Source organism: Camelina sativa, chromosome 17 (assembly GCF_030686135.1).
Source record: "Camelina sativa cultivar CO46 ecotype springtype chromosome 17, ASM3068613v1".
NCBI lineage: Eukaryota > Viridiplantae > Streptophyta > Magnoliopsida > Brassicales > Brassicaceae > Camelina > Camelina sativa.
Window position 1 is genome coordinate 28,316,499 of NC_141896.1, and position 8,750 is coordinate 28,325,248.

The 8,750-nt window shown below is 39.7% G+C and overlaps 1 long non-coding RNA gene across 1 annotated transcript; it reads left to right on the plus strand.

Annotated features, from left to right (window-relative positions):
• The first annotated feature begins 2,489 nt into the window (after positions 1-2,489).
• Positions 2,490-8,240, plus strand: LOC147924416 (uncharacterized). The gene is made up of 5 exons (XR_015585760.1): positions 2,490-2,587; positions 2,702-2,810; positions 2,914-3,014; positions 3,132-3,181; positions 7,918-8,240. It is a non-coding gene; the product is annotated as an uncharacterized LOC147924416 (long non-coding RNA).
• The last annotated feature ends 510 nt before the right edge of the window (positions 8,241-8,750 follow it).

The following is an 8,750-nucleotide window of genomic DNA, read 5'->3' on the forward strand; positions in this document are numbered from 1 at the left end:
GTATTCCAGCCCATCTCTCTTGTTTCCTCGGTCGCTTGGGGTGGTTGGTTGGCGATTCAGTAACAAGACGAGGTGGTGCTCGGGGTACAAAGTTTCCGTGAGGCGGGGTTTTGGGAAAAGTTTCCTGAAATAGAAGTTTCCAAAAGTGTAAAGTTTCCAAAAATGGAAAGTGCTAAATATGGAAAGTATTACGGAAGTTAGAATTTGTCCATTTTAGCGGTGAAGAGCCTTGGAGGGGCTTGTGTGGCCTTAATGGTGGATTTTCGAGTCAGTGTGCCCGTGTGTGGCGATCTTTTTAGACATTGTGTGGCCTTTGTGGCGGGCTGTTTAGCCATGTGTGGCCTTTGTGGCGGGCTGTTTAGCCATTGTGTGGCCTTTGTGGCGGGCTATTTAGCCAATTGTGTGGCCTTTTTAGCGGGCTGTTTAGCCAGAGTGCCTGTTTAGGCGGTCCTTCGGGACAGATGGTCTTTGTGACGGTCCTTCGGGACGAGTGGCCTTGGTGGCGGTCCTGTTTAGAACATTTGTTTGGCCTTGGTGGCGGTCCTGTTTAGGACATTTTGTTTGGCCTTGGTAACGGTCCTGTTTAGGACATTTGTTTGGCCTTGGTGGCGGTCCTCTTTAGGATATTTTGTTTGGCCTTGGTGGCGGTCCTCTTTAGGACATTTTGTTTGGCCTTTGTGGCGGCCCTTGTGGCATGTATATGATCCTTGTGTGGTCATGAGGTATTCCAGTGAGGAGATATGTGGTTGGTATGACATTGAGATATTTTACGTGAGCCACGGAAAGGAAACCTGGATAGGAATAGGACTCAGACATGTTCAGAATTGTTTGCTCACGGCTCATGGAGGACTTAGGTTCTCCTAGTACTGCCATATTCATAGACTTTGTGGTTTGGGAATATGGTTGGTATATCGACTTCGGATGACGATCCGGGTGCGCGCTTTAGGGTGGCAACCCGAGAGACAAGTTTGGATTTCCCTTATATATTATGGCATGCGGGTTTAGGCCCGATGAGGAGCCAATATTATGGCATGCAGACTTTGGTCTGATGATGAGCCAATAAAAACTCAAGGTTTAGGCCTATGAGTAAAGGAAAGTCCAAAAAGTCGAGAGCAAATAACACCCGGAGCGTGAGTCTATCGCCTAGAGGTGACCTTCTGTAGATCGGTCGGAAGAGTGTGGGCCGTGGAGACGGTCGCACAGGAGTCCTTGGCTGATGGTTGTTCGAGATTCAAGGACGAATCTAGATTGGTGGGGGAGAATTGTAACACCCGCAAACCATTTTTGGTAATTTGGTGAGGGTGTCGTCGACACCACAGGAGGTGTCGATCGACACTGATTGTTTTCTGGTTCGACCGGTTCGATTTAATTATCAATTTTTGGTCGGTTTGGTTTGAGGAGAACCATTAAACCGTGTTATTTAAGTGGGGGAACGACCTAGGTCGTGTTTTGTGGTTGTCCAGCCGCTGAAAACAAAGAGAAAGAGGAGAAAATATTGTTCTTGAGTTTTTGGGAGTTTTTGTGAGATTTCAAGGCTTTGTGGGTGAGATCTTGCTGTGAGAGTGAGGATTCAAGGCTAGGAACGTGTGGGAAGCTTGCTGGGAGTGTGGATTCGTCCATTGTTGGTCAGAAACTTCCTGCAAAGAGGTGAGTGCATGACCATAGCTAATCTAAGCCTTTGATTCCTTGTTCTTGCTTGTTTGTTGCTTGTTTGTGTGTTTTTCTTGCTGGGATTGGTTGCTACAGGTTCCTACGGATGTATAAGGCTTGGGTTTCGAGTATTGGACGATTTGGGGGAGTTTGGGAGCGAGATTCGACTCTCGGCTTTGAGCGGATCGTGATTGCAGAGGGAGTGTCGATCGACACCAGCAAATTGAGCATCGATTGACACCGTGGGGTAGTGTCGGTCGACACCAAGAGTCAGTGTCGATCGACACTTGGCTGGTGTCGGTCGACACCTCCCTTCCAGCGAGACGATGTTTGATTTCCTGGTTTGTATGTTTTGTTTGTTGTTTGTTTGGAACTTTGGAATCACTGTTGCTTGTGTGTATAGCCCAGTAGATGGGAGGATTGCCTCGCTGAGTGTTTATCAAATACTCATGCATCTCAATTTGTGTTTGTGGTGCAGGTAAAGGCAAAGTGTGATCGTGAAATCAAGACAATTAAGAGGAGGATGTTCTAGGGACTCGACTGGATGTTGTCTTGCATTATTAGGTTGCTAGAGTTGAGTCATTAGAAACATTGTTAGGTTGCTGGTTTTATGTTTTCTGATGATTGGTTATTGGTTTATTGGTTATCTTGTTATTGGATATTGCTTATGCTATAGTATTGGTTTTATCATTGGTTATTGTTGGATATTGTTATTGGTATTGTTATTCTGTTGTTGATTGTGATTGTGGTTAGGTGGCTAGTAAGTATGAAACCACTAGTTATAGTACTATATTATTTACTATTTATTATTATTATTTTTTTTTTAAAAGGTCGGTTTTTTCAGTCCCTAATATTAATCTATTCCTCTGATTCAGGCTTACGTTTTTGCCGTTCGAAGAACTTGTGTGTACAAGCGACGATATTTTTTCGAGATAACGTGAGTAGTTTTATAGTTATCCATTTCTACATAATTTGTTTTTAACTGGGGCATTAAAGCGTACTTTTTCTTTACACTTTATTGATTTTAGGAATTGGGTTTTTGAATTTGCAGAACTATAGTGCCTTACATAAGGAAATTTGCTAAACATCCAGTTATAAGAGCATCATTGAAAGGATCGGAGAAGATTTGATTCCTCTCATCTTTCACAAGAACGCTGAAGGTTCATTCTTTCTCTCGCTTTACCTACTTATATGATTTCGTTCGTTGTGATTTTTTATCCTTGAGATAGGCCTGAAACAAAATCTGTGTTACTGCCATTGTAGGAGAATATATCAATATCACTGTCCTATTTTGCAACAATGTCTTAACTGAATTTACACATATAGTTGTTGTGAAGACTACCGAAAATGTGTTCTGCTACGAGGTTTGTTTTTTTTCTTTTGACACTTTTTATAGTCATAAGTCTTCTTGCTTGCTTTTATTTTTGGTTTCAGTGACATCGAAACCAACTAAAAATCTTAGCTTTCATGGACAAAGCCAGAGAAATTCTTCAAGTAGATTGTTGCAATTTATTGTCGTGTGGTGAGTCTGGTGACTGTTGGATAAACTTCAAAGCTTAAAGCCCAAGACATCCTTGCCAAGGAAGATAAGGATGAAAGAAGCTTAGGACAATTCCTTAAAGGATTAGGAATTAGTTAGTCCAAATAGAAATAGGAAGTTAAACTCTATATATATCATTGATCAAGGTGTGATCAAGATATAAGAAAAAGAGAGAAAACATTGTTTAGTTTTTGAGAGGAGATTTTTCTAAACAATAATATAAGGAAGTTGTTCTTATAAATTCAGTCTTTTCTATCTTATATTTGGTATCAGAGCTTCTAGGTTCAATCGATCGAGTAGTGTTTCGATTACAGAAGTTTTTGAACATCGAACCACAACTATGGGAGAAATAGTTGAATCATCTCAACCAAAAGAGCTGGAGAAAGGGATCTCTCTGCAGTGCCTTCTTCTAACCTCAACAAACTACACCGTATGGTCCATGAGGATGAGGATCATGCTACGTATTCAGAAAGTTTGGGAGACAATAGAACCAGGTTCAGATGATCAAGAAAAGAACGACATAGCAACTGCTTTGTTGTTTCAATCTATTCCAGAATCACTTACCATGCAAGTTGGTAACTTGAGTTCTCCTAAAGCGATTTGGAACTCAATTCAGTCTAGGAATCTTGGAGCTGAACGTGTCAAGGAGGCTCGTTTACAGACACTCATGTCGGAGTTCGAGAAGATACGAATGACAGAAGGTGACAAGGTCGATGTTTTTGCTGGAAAATTGTCAGAAATCGCAACCAAGGCAGGGGCGCTTGGTGAGATCATTGAGGAACCAAGACTTGTGAAAAAGTTTTTGAACAGTTTACCTAGGAGCAAGTTTATTCATATGGTAGCTTCCCTTGAACAAGTTCTCAACCTCAACACCACAAGCTTCGAAGATATAGTAGGAAGGTTAAAAGCTTTCAAAGAAAGAATTGCAGGAGAAGGACTTCCTGAAGAAAATCAAACGAAACTGATGTTTTCTAACACAGATCAGTATCAAACGAATTATAACAGTGGAAATAGTGGCTTTCGAGGCAGAGGACGTGGTAGAGGGAGAGGCTATGGAGGAAGAGGTTACCGAAGAAGAGGTAGAGGCAGAAACAATTCGCAATATAACAACACACATGATCAGTCGAATACAGAACAGAACAAAGCAAAAGACAAGAAGGAGAAGGTTCACTACGCCTCACAATGTCCGGAGAAGGTTCAGAGAAATCAAGAAGCTAACAAAATCGAGACTGTAGAAACAGAGGAAGCAGACAAAGCCTTGTTTTTACATGAGATTGTCTATTTGAATGAAGAAAGGGTTATCCCAAGAAACTACACCAAGGAGGATGGGATGTGGTATTTAGACAATGGAGCTAGTAACCATATGACAGGTCATAAGGATTACTTTTCTGAGCTCAATGAGAACATTGGAGGCAAGGTAAAGTTTGGAGATGGATCTTGTGTGGAAATAAGAGGTAAAGGCTCAATAATTTTTCAAAGCAAAGGTGAGGAACAGGTTTTAGTAAATGATATTTACTACATTCCTGACCTCAAGAGCAATATCTTGAGCCTAGGACAGACTACAGAAGTTGGCTGTGATGTGCGGATGAGAGAGAATTGGTTGACAGTTCATGATCCTAACGACAGGCTGTTGGTGAGAGTTATGAGATCGACTAATAGATTGTACAAGATAAGCCTAACAGTTGGAAGACCAGTCTGTCTACACACACACATTGATGATGATACCTGGAAGTGGCATGCGAGACTTGGCCACATAAATTTCAGAACTATCAAGTCTATGTTTCAACAAAAGATGGTTCTTGGCTTGTCTCAAGTGAGAGACGAGAAGATGTTGTGTGAGTCGTGTCTTGTTGGGAAGCAGACTCGACAACCCTTTCCAAAAGCTACAAATTTCAGAGCTTCTAAGCCCTTGGAGCTTCTCCATGCTGATTTATGCGGACCAATAACACCTGCAACACTTGCGCATAACAGATACATTTTTGTTATTGTGGATGATTTTTCTAGGTACATGTGGTCCATCTTATTAAAGGAGAAAAGCGATGCATTTGGAAGTTTCAAGTCTTTTAAAAGTGTGATTGAAAAGGAACTGGGAAAGGAGATTATCACTCTTAGGACAGATAGGGGAGGAGAATTCACATCAAGTGAGTTCAACAGTTTCTGCGAATCAAGTGGAATTAAGAGACATTTGACTGCTCCATACACTCTGCAGCAGAATGGTGTGGTTGAAAGGAGAAACAGGACCTTGATGGAGATGACAAGAAGCATTCTCAAGGCTATGGAGATTCCAAACTATTTGTGGGGTGAAGGAGTTCGTCACAGTACGTATGTGATCAATCGAATACCAACTAAAGCATTGATCAACATCACACCATATGAGTGTTTGCGTGAGAAGAAACCAAACATTGAGCATCTGAGAGTTTTCGGGTGTTTAGCCTATGCAAAAGCTGATACTGCAGGTCTCAAGAAGCTGGACGATCGATCACAGTCGTTAGTACATCTTGGAATCGAGCCTGGTTCCAAGGCTTATCGACTGTTCAATCCGTCTACAAGGAGAATTGTGGTCAGCAGGGATGTAGTCTTCAATGAAAGCAACAAGTGGAGTTGGAGCAGAACAGAGGACAGTCAAAACAGAGAGCCTGGGATGTTTCATATGCGTTGGGTGAGATAGAAGATGTTGGTAGTGGTCCAATATCATCGCATTCTACAGAGCAAGATGAGGAAATTGCAGAACCTGAACCTCAAACTGACATGTCTCGAGAAAGCAGTGACAACAATGAGAGTGTTGTTGTTCAAGAACCGATCTTAAGACGATCAGAAAGACAAATTAAGAAGCCAAAACGTTTTGAGGATTACGTGCTATTAGCATCTCTCGAGAGTGAGATAATGCTTTTAATGATCAATGACAAGCCACAGTTCTATGAAGAAGCAAGAGGAATGCAAGTGTGGAGATTAGCTTGCAAGGATGAGATTAACTCTATCAATAAAAATAAAACTTGGTTTCTTGTTGATAGACCGCAGGGTGTGAAAGTAATTGGTCTCAAGTGGGTTTTCAAGATCAAGAGGAATGCAGACGGGACTATAAACAAACACAAGGCTAGGCTCGTTGCTAAAGGGTACGTGCAAGAGAGTGGCGTTGACTTTGAAGAAGCTTTCACTCTCGTAGCTCGTATGGAGACTATCAGAATGCTGATAGGAATGGCCGCATCAGATGGGTGGGAAATCCATCACTTAGACGTCAAAACGGCTTTCTTACACGGCGAATTGAAAGAAGACGTTTACGTTGAACAGCCCGAAGGATTTGAGATAAAGGGGGAAGAACATAGAGTTTATAAACCGACAAAAGCTCTATACGGCCTAAGACAAGCTCCACGAGCCTGGAACACCAAGTTGGATCAAATTTTGAAGGAGATGAGCTTTAAGAGATGTTTAAAAGAAACTGCAGTCTATCGAAAGGAGAAGGGAAAGGACCTGTTGGTTGTTGCAGTGTATGTTGATGATCTATTCATCACGGGAAACAACCTCGCAGCAATTGTGGAGTTTAAGACAGGAATGTCTTCTAAGTTTGAAATGTCTGATCTTGGTAAACTCACGTACTATCTCGGTATAGAAGTGCATCAAGGAGTTGACGGTATCACCATTAAACAAGAAGGATATGCACTAAGGATCCTAAAAGAAGCTGGACTACAAAGCTGTAATTCGACTGTAATCCCAATGGAGTTCGGACTACAGGTCTCAAAATCTCTTGATGAAGCAGAGATAGATCCCACTCTGTTTAGAAGAAATGTTGGCTGCTTAAGATATATGTTGCACACTCGACCTGATTTGTCTTTTGCAGTGAGTGTTGTGAGCAGATATATGCAGAGTCCGAGGAAGCCTCATGGAGAAATTATCAAGCAGATTCTGAGATATCTTAGAGGTACATCATCTTATGGTCTCAAATATAAACGAGGAGGTCTAAAAGAAATTGTTGGTTTTAGCGACAGCAGCCACAACATTGATCAAGACGATGGGAGAAGTACTACAGGGCATTTATTTCTCTTTGGTGAAACTCCGATCACATGGTGTACAAGGAAGCAAGACACGGTTGCTATGTCTTCATGTGAGGCTGAGTTCATGGCGGTAACAGAAGGAGCTAAACAAGCTTTGTGGCTGCAGGATTTGTTCAGTGAGGTTACAGGGAAGAAGGAAGCTCAAATCATGATGTATGTTGATAACAAGTCTGCAATTGCACTTGCAAAGAATCCAGTGTTTCATGGAAAGAGCAAACACATACATAAAAGATACTACTTTATAAGAGAATGTATTGAAAGAGAGCTCATCCGTGTGGAACATGTACCAGGAATAGAACAAAAGGCTGACATCCTCACCAAAGCATTGGTTAGAGTAAAGTTTGCAGAAATGAGAAGCTTGATAGGAGTTCATGAAGTAAAGAAGGAAGATTTGAAGTTTAAGGGGGAAAATGTTGGATAAACTTCAAAGCTTAAAGCCCAAGACATCCTTGCCAAGGAAGATAAGGATGAAAGAAGCTTAGGACAATTCCTTAAAGGATTAGGAATTAGTTAGTCCAAATAGAAATAGGAAGTTAAACTCTATATATATCATTGATCAAGGTATGATCAAGATATAAGAAAAAGAGAGAAAACATTGTTTAGTTTTTGAGAGGAGATTTTTCTAAACAATAATATAAGGAAGTTGTTCTTATAAATTCAGTCTTTTCTATCTTATAGTGACACGACATGGATCTTACGCCAAAGGATAAGCCTTTCAAGAATGTCAACATGACATAAAGCTCAAGTCTTCTCAACACAACAAAAAGCTCAACATAAGTTATGTGTGTGTGGTCAACCGTCAACTTCTTCTACATTGAATTAAGCGTTCATGTCTTGAAGACTTATATATTTGGACTTTTGTGATTTTCCCTTCTGAGCTTTTTAAACCATAATCATATTATATCTTTCATGAACTCTCTTTCGTTACTTAGTTTATATATTGCACAAACAGTTAAAGAGATACACCGCATATGTAATATCACATATGAATTTAATACAAATAGTGAGTACGGGTAGAATACTAGTACAATATATAAATATAAAAAGGTATAATAATTTTATAGTTACAACATGAGTATTAATAAGTTCAGATTTTTATTTTTGTTTTATATATTCATTTTTATTACAGTTGAATCTTTGTATTATATTTGGTGATATACTTAATTGAAATATTTTTTTGTTTCCATATTAATTTTTTTTAATATTAAGCGAATTATATTATATTAATATTAATATTTAGTCACACAACCGCCCAAAAAAATCCTTGTAAATCTTTTTACAAAACATTTGAAATTTAACAAACAAATACAACATACATTACAAATTAAATAATCAAAATAATAATAAAAATAATAGATTTGCGGTGTACCGCGAGGTAAAATCTAGTTTTTTTAATGCTAGATCCCATTTTTATATATCAAAGTTAAAAGGAAAACATGTTAATCCCCTATATAATAAAACGGAAGTACACAACTTTTTTTTATAGACTATATAATATAAGTTATAAAATT